The following is a 6,820-nucleotide window of genomic DNA, read 5'->3' on the forward strand; positions in this document are numbered from 1 at the left end:
GTTATACACTTCTAGGTCGTTTTTTGCCGAACGTCGATACTGTTTCGTTCACAGTTTTTTCAAAGATTAAAAGATTTGCATTCATCACACGTATTCGAAGGGATTCCAGTAAACTTCGTTTATTCTAGGCTAATGAAAAACGTCAGCAGACATTAAGCTGATCCATGCATCGATAAATCACGTTTGATGAATGTTGCAAGGGGATGCTAAAAGGTAGTCGTCAATACGTATATTCCGCTCCATTTGGTTTCTTCATGATCAACGAGAATTCCCAATTCGAAAATATTTCCAAAATTAATTTCTATTAATTAATGAACTCCTTTGACCTCATGTTCAAAATCATTATACTTATTCCTTATAAACAGAAGAATTTACTCTTTTATATTAAAGAATAAACCACCGCATAAAACAGATTAAATAGTTCGGTTTTAATGAACTAGTCAAAAGAAACATTTTCTTCGGTGAGAAAAATTTACATTGTCACGAAATATTGGCACGGATTTTTATTGGAATTTCCGGTGGTAGTATTTCCACCCGAACGACTTCGTATTTTCGAATTTCGTTTTGCATGTTACACGTGAACGAACGATTCCTTTCGAAGCAATATTTTCGGCGCTGAAAGTACGCACGCGTGTGACACTATTATTTCTTTTCTGCGGTTTCAAATGTATAATGTGGTGTACAGGACGGGCATCGAAGTTGTTTCATCGCCATTTCTGTTCTAAATTGTCGGCGTTCGATGCACGTAACGCCTACCCGTTGTTCACCCGCGCAGAAGTGCATCGACGCCTGCATAAATATTTATGCACTCGCGGATTCCTCGTTGAAATAATCGCGAGGGGAATAGAAAGTTTCTGCTTTTGGAATTCCTTCCATTGTGAAAAGTATGCTCTGCGTGAAATACTCGGAGGATGTTTCGAAGCATCTCGTGAATATGCTTCTTCAACAGCGACCTTTTATACTAAAAGAATATTCTACACGGATCAGCATTTTTCGTTTCCGGATTGATAGAATTTGTAGTGTTACATTCTGTTTGTGAACGTGATTATAGTATAATTTTACAAGTTGCAAAATATTATTCTAGGCTAGAATAAGCTTATTTGACTATTTGCAGTCTTATTCTCCTTGTATAGTTCATTATTGACCTGTACTACTTGTTTCACTTCACACTACTTGTCTGCCCATGTATACCCTATACTACTTCTCTTCTCAAGTCATATTATTCTGTTGGTCCGACTATGCATTGATTGATACTACTTGTTCGCTTGAATGAATTTCTTTATTACAAAGCAAGGAGTCGATAAATGTACTTTCAGTAAGATTCTCGATGGAGGTCGAAACAGTTATTTGTATTGTATCAACAAAGGAAATGTAGCAAAGGAAGTCGTATTACTGGAAAGGGGCAGTCGGAGTGAAAAGTTTACGTACGAAAGTGAGCGGAACGAGATTGCTCAAGAACCGGACATAAGTGGCCCAACCCTTTCGAAGCGACTGAATGGATCCTCAAAACTTTCGTTAAGAGTTTATTCTTCGACCTCTGAGATACTATACCCGAAATGGGATGTCATAAAGTATCATTCGATCAATTCAAAATATCCTAGTCATTGGAAAAAGATAATTGCTTAAAAGATAATATTTGAAAATTCATTAATTTTCATTCTTTTCAGAAACCTATGAACTATTATCGTTCGGTATTCCAAAGAGTTTAGGGGTTATTAACTTTTCAGACCTACTTCAAGAAACTCGATTCTTATTAAGGCGAAAAGTACTGGGTTTATTTTCCGCTTTGTTGCAATTGAAGTATTACGTTACAACGTCGAGTAGTGAAGCCGGAAATCGTGACGAACTTCATCGAAAACAATATCGATTGTCTTCCGTTTTCAATGCAATCCTCGTATCTGGCATTGAATTTGTTCTGAGAAACTCCTTACTGTACTGGACTTTCACGAGCAGACTTGTTCTTCCGTTTTCTCGTAATTTCCTCTCTTTTTCTTGTTTTATTTCTTCACGAGCTAACAAAACATCGCAGGAGACGGGAAAGAATTCTCCTTGGCAATTGAAAGAAATGAAGCTCGCGTTTCAATTATCCTTCGGGATGGAAAATTGCATGTCCTTTCGCGAAGATTTCAATGCGATCGACCATCTGTTGTAAATATTGATCGTTAAAAATTCAACTTCCTTCAGGAAACTTTCTTTGGATGTTCAAAGTTGTTGTCGAAGAATCTTCTGATCTTCGAAGCAACTTTGACTCGTCTATTTTGCTGTTTGCAAATTTTAAACGAGATTTGTATTTTTATTTGTATTTTTATTTTAAACGAGATTTATATTTTTTTGTATTATTACTATTATGAAACTGTTTTATTAACGCAACAAATTTAATAATTTATTTTGTTGCAAGTAGCTTCTTCTTGATTCAGATTTCTGTAATTGTAAGTGGTGTAATTACAAGAAACGTGGTATTCTTGGAGAGATATAAGATTTCTCTTGGAATAATTTTCAAAGGAAAAACAGATAAATGAACGAAGAGCAGTAAGTTATTCGTCGAAGTTACAATTACACTGTAATTACTTAAGCCGGCGCCTCATAAATTACGTAAAGTTAACCGGGTGCCCGTAAAAGTAGGTAATTTATAGAACAGGAAAGTTTCAGAGATCGATGAACGAATGCAAATATGTTTTTTTAATAAAAAAAAGTATCATTAAATCTTCATTAGTCAAATTAGATTGTATTTTAATAAATGCGAGGTGTAGAGACCTAAAAGATGATCTCAGATGGGAAGTAATATATATTTCGAGGAGAGACATCAATCTGATTCTAAAAGAAGGAAAGTTTCTCTCAAGAGATCAGGAATATTGCATGAAAAATGTTATAAAATATTTTTGAAAAGTAGGTCTGTCAACGCGACGGCAAACTTCGGTTAAAAATCGTGGGCAGGTATGAAACATCATGATAAATAATACTGTCTCGATACCCTCCTGGGTATCTTATCGTATACAAGGTGTTCCATTTATATCAATCAAGAAAGATATTTTAGCTAAAGTAAACTTTGAGCTTTAAGCTGATATAAATTAATACAAAGTATAAATTTTTGTTATTTAATGAAAATTTTAGATTAAAAATTGTTCTTCTTTAGAAACATGTATATAATTCCATACTGCAGTCTGTAGGAAAATATTTCTACTAATTAAACAGAGTCACATTTTTTTAACAATGGGGGGATTGTTATCTCAGTTTCAACAAAGCATACAATCTTCCTGCAGCATGGTATTTATAAAGATTATTTTAGTCTTCTAGTTAAGGACTTAATAAATGCACTTCTCTGTGAAAACAGAGAGCATGTAGCTTGATACTATTGTTCAGTTTTAATAGGAAGGATCTATTTTAAGCTAGAGTCATAGTTGAAAGTGTCAGAAACCACAATTCGCGTGACAGTGAGAATACAGTGATAAAATAGACGATATTTCCTACAGGGAAAGGATAGTATTATGAGTTTGTTTGAACTTTCGCTTTTTTCTTCTTAAAACGTCTGGAACCACTTAGGGAGCTTGTAATCATCTTACGAAGTGAAAATATCCATTGTTGTCGTACATACTTAGAAGAAAGAAGTAATTTCGTCAGCTTTTAACAAAATTTTCCTTAAAAGGAACCATTTCTTCAGAAAACAAAACCCATTATCTGACTCTTCCCTTCTGTCCAATGCTTTTAACATCGGATATTAAAAATAAAAATATCACACCTACTTTTTGAAGCAAAAAAATCCAATTTTTTAAGGTGCCACCCTTTGTTAGCTGTAAATTTATGATCTTTGTAATCTGAAGTTCCTTTTTTTACGTCTAGTAACAAATTATACGATACATCGTGTAAACTCAACAGCAGGTTCACGCGATAGATTATGATTACGATAATGTGCACGATGGAATACATTACGTTAAATGAAATTGCAAGGTGATTCGATTAAATTTTCGTTCGCAAGAAGTGAACGAGTTACACGTAATCGATGGCGTTTAACGAGGATGCTGACGAGTTCGGTCGAAGATAAAAATTTATCATCGTCGAAAGCAAGGTCTTGGCGTGTTTTATCTTCGGCGTACCGTGAGAGGATTTACGAGCTGAGATTGCTTGCCGAAATCGCACCGCGAGATAGAGGAACGCAGTACGTTCACTTCGTAACTATACGAAGAGCATACCTTGAATTCTACCTTGAATTAGTATGCTTTCTCGTTAATAATTCCGCGATTCTTATGCTCGCGGGAGTAACCGGTTCGCTTAGGATAATTAAAATAATAATCTACGCTGATAAAACAAAGGGAGATTTTTCTGATGCCTCGCCGTGTCGATCTTGCAACGGAATGATTATTTTTCCTGATACCGTCAGTATTTTCAGAAGAAAATTATTGTATCTATTTTTTACTGTGCCAATTAACGTGTTAATATTATTGGCAGAGATTTTTCTCGGCTCATTTATTTCCTGTTTTCGGTCAATTTTAATCGAAAACAACTTTCGGTTAATTCAACGTTTCTTGCACGTTTCACAGCGGAATTGCATTTCCGCTCGAATAATATTTCACATCTTGTTTGCGGTTGGCAAACGTTGTACAAGTTGACTCCTCGATTACAGGTTACCAAAGAAGCGGAACCGAGAACACTTCTCCTTTAACAGATCCCATCTAGAAGATCCGGCAACGCGAAGGGAAGCGGTGAACCTGAATACAGATGCTCTAAAAGCTACTGCAGAATATCAGCGATGGGTGAGTGTCGTGATTAAGTACAACCATGAATCAGTATGTACATAAAATTTCATGCACTACAAAGTAAATATTCCAACGAAATAGTATGCTTATTTATAAAGAGAAAACGGTATATTTCGGGAGATTAACGATAATAAGCGTAGATATTTAACAACCTTCTAATTACGGAAATACATATTTTGGAATATTATTCGTTCTCGGTATTTCACTGAATATCAGTTTACTCCGTTCTATTTCGACCCCCTCCCACAAATATCGTTGATATGACGGCAGCAATTATCGCGTCAAAACACAGCTACGAGTAACATGGCGTGAAAATTGTTTACGACAATCGCCACTTTCTGCAATTACGATCCGTAAATATCTCTCGACCGATTGCAGCCATCTAGTGCCGGTTAATTATAGAAGGACAATATTTCCCGTATATTGATCGTATCGTTGTTCAATTAGAGCGCAGAGAAACGTTATTATTACCGAATCATACGATGATTGTTAATTATATCTCTTTATCGTTTCCTTGTCATCCAAATTTAAATAAAATAATTTTCTATTGAAAGCAACTTTTTAAATATCAGCTTCGCGGCTCTAAATCTCGAAAAATATAATTTAACCGTCTATAAATCACGTAAGCAGAATCTGGAACGGGCTAATAAATAACTCACTGAGTTTCGCTTCGCTGCATTCGGACCCTGAAGCGTTGCAGAAGCTCGCTAACTTGAACTTTCAATTGATCTTTGCGAGGTAACTTTCACTGAAACGATCATAACTTGAAGAGAATTCAACACAGGTCTCCGTTAACACCTTCCTCCTTTCGTTCGAAGTAGCTACAAAAGCGCGTTAACCCTTTCAGTATTTACTTCGTCATAACTACTCGTTTGCTGCAATATCGGTGCAGTTGCAGTTGCAGTTTATGAGAAAAGTTGCAGGGAAAATTGCAACGGCAATTCTGGCTTGAAAATAAAAAAAAGAAAATTAGGTTTATGTTCATTGTAGTTACAACTTTTTTTAATTTTACTTCAACATTAAATGAAACAATTATACCGTACAGTAAATAGTATAGGGAATGGCTTTCTCGGGCAATTAATTTGGTTAATGGTAATTTCTATTATTCGACGCACGAGACCATTTGGTTATTAATGATATGACGTGTTAGGTTAATTTGCACAATCAAATAAAATAAGGCTTTAATTTTCTCTGTTTGATTTCAACCGGTACGTTTAGTATTATTCAAACAAACATCTGAGGAAAAATTTCAAAGAACGTACTGAGCTCGACTAAAACTTCAAAGGTTTCTTTAGAAAGGGTTAAAATGAAGGGATAATTAGAAGGGTAGTAGGAAAAAGAAGTGGTAATCTTTTGCGGTGCCGAATTGCATCGGGAAGAGAAGTTGGCTGAGTTCAACTTTTTGATTTGCGATAGCCTTTGGAAACAGAAACGTTTGATGTGTACTGTTTGCACAACGGGATGAATAGAAATTCCTCGAAGATATTCGCGATGAATAAACCTTGGCCGCGGTAGCGACTGTTGAAAAAGGGCCGAGGTGCTCGGCGAACTTCGCGAAGCGAAAATATTTTCGGCGGATACTTTACTGTTCGGTATTTCAGGCTGAGGAATTCTCTTCACCGATCTAGGGCGAAGATATTTTTCGAAGTCAGCCGCGTTTCTCGTTCGCGAAAAGCTGTAAACTCGTTGCAATAAAATTTCTCTTGATACGTGAAATCGACGAAAGCTTTGATTTATCTTGGATATTTTATTTTACGACACGCGTTGTCACGCGTGGTTACAAGTTTTTCATTTTTCACAAGATAAATTCGACTATGGATGAATTAATTGAAGGCAGATTTTTAATAAAGTGATATTTATCTTTCACGATGAATAGTTTACCGACGTCTGTTGATTTTTGCAACTATTGTATTTGTGAATCAAACAGAGTAGATATCGAACTCGTATCTACACCGACAAAATTCTGTACATTTGAAACACGGGGAAATATATTCTATTGATCATCAGTCTTTTCAACATGACGAAGGCAAAACTTCCAATGATAAATGTACGAAGATCCATCAATTTTT

The 6,820-nt window shown here is 35.6% G+C and overlaps 1 long non-coding RNA gene across 1 annotated transcript in view; it reads left to right on the forward strand.

Moving 5' to 3' along the window:
* The window catches only part of LOC117603399 (uncharacterized), a 93,414-nt gene extending 87,746 nt beyond the window's left edge, over positions 1-5,668 (forward strand). Inside the window, exon 3 of the long non-coding RNA XR_004581216.2 lies at positions 4,619-5,668. This is a non-coding gene — a long non-coding RNA (uncharacterized LOC117603399). The remainder of the gene's footprint in view (positions 1-4,618) is intronic.
* The last annotated feature ends 1,152 nt before the right edge of the window (positions 5,669-6,820 follow it).

Source organism: Osmia lignaria, chromosome 4 (genome assembly GCF_051020975.1).
Source record: "Osmia lignaria lignaria isolate PbOS001 chromosome 4, iyOsmLign1, whole genome shotgun sequence".
Taxonomy (NCBI): Eukaryota; Metazoa; Arthropoda; class Insecta; order Hymenoptera; family Megachilidae; genus Osmia; species Osmia lignaria.